The 837-nt window shown below is 45.8% G+C and overlaps 1 protein-coding gene across 1 annotated transcript in view; it reads left to right on the forward strand.

The window, feature by feature from the left end:
• The window catches only part of LOC107101595 (NT-3 growth factor receptor-like), a 30,113-nt gene that overhangs the window by 6,624 nt on the left and 22,652 nt on the right, over nucleotides 1–837 (forward strand). The gene's annotated exons all lie outside the window — the stretch shown is intronic.

An 837-nucleotide genomic window follows, 5' to 3' on the forward strand; every position in this document is an offset into this window, starting at 1 on the left:
AGGCCTGATTCGAACTCGAACTCTTAAAATGACCTCAGATGCTCAGGAAGCTTCAGCTGCTCAGATGACTCAAGACGGGCTGCTCCTGCTGCTCTAGAAGAGCTGCAGGCAGTGGCGCTACCAGGGAGTGGCCAGGGGTGGCATTGGCCATTGGAAATTGTAGTAGCATCAGTTAAGCATTTTATCCCATTATGCACAACTAGCGACGTAACATTAAAAATCCCACAATAAACCAAGATATGAGTCAGTGTTTACTTAAATCATGTTTATCGCAGTACTAGATTAAAAGCTAGATCTTATGGCTTTTAGTTTCAATGGCCACCCAAAGATTTTTAGTGGCCCCATCTGCCCCCCCACCATGAAACATTTCTGGAGCTGCCACTGGCTGCAGGACCTTTTGATGCGTCTTTATGCCTGTCAACCGTAGACTTTGCATGTAAAGGGGCTGCTTCTGCTGCCCAAAGAGCGTTAGGTGTGAACGTAGCATGGGAGACTTAAAGAGAGAGAGGCTGAGATCAGGCTACAGTGTGGGGGAAAACATGAAAACACTTCTATTCAAGGCTTTATTAACAAACCCTGCAATTCCAGTGTGCACCACTGCCTTCAGCGCTTAAACTCTTTCTTCACTGTCCTCCACAGACCACCTCTAACAGAGCTGACTGAGGGGTTTGGAGAAGGGGAGATTTACCATTAGGCAATACTAGGCAGCTGCCTAGGGCCCCAAGTTTCTGGGGGCCCCATGAAACTATGTTTTCATGTATGGTTAATACAACTATTCCTTATTTCTGCACATTTTGTTTTTGATAAAAATCCTTTGGCTAAAATGCCATCAGAACG

The sequence above is a fragment of the Cyprinodon variegatus genome, unplaced genomic scaffold (genome assembly GCF_000732505.1).
Source record: "Cyprinodon variegatus isolate N-32 unplaced genomic scaffold, C_variegatus-1.0 Scaffold1119, whole genome shotgun sequence".
Classification (NCBI taxonomy): Eukaryota; Metazoa; Chordata; class Actinopteri; order Cyprinodontiformes; family Cyprinodontidae; genus Cyprinodon; species Cyprinodon variegatus.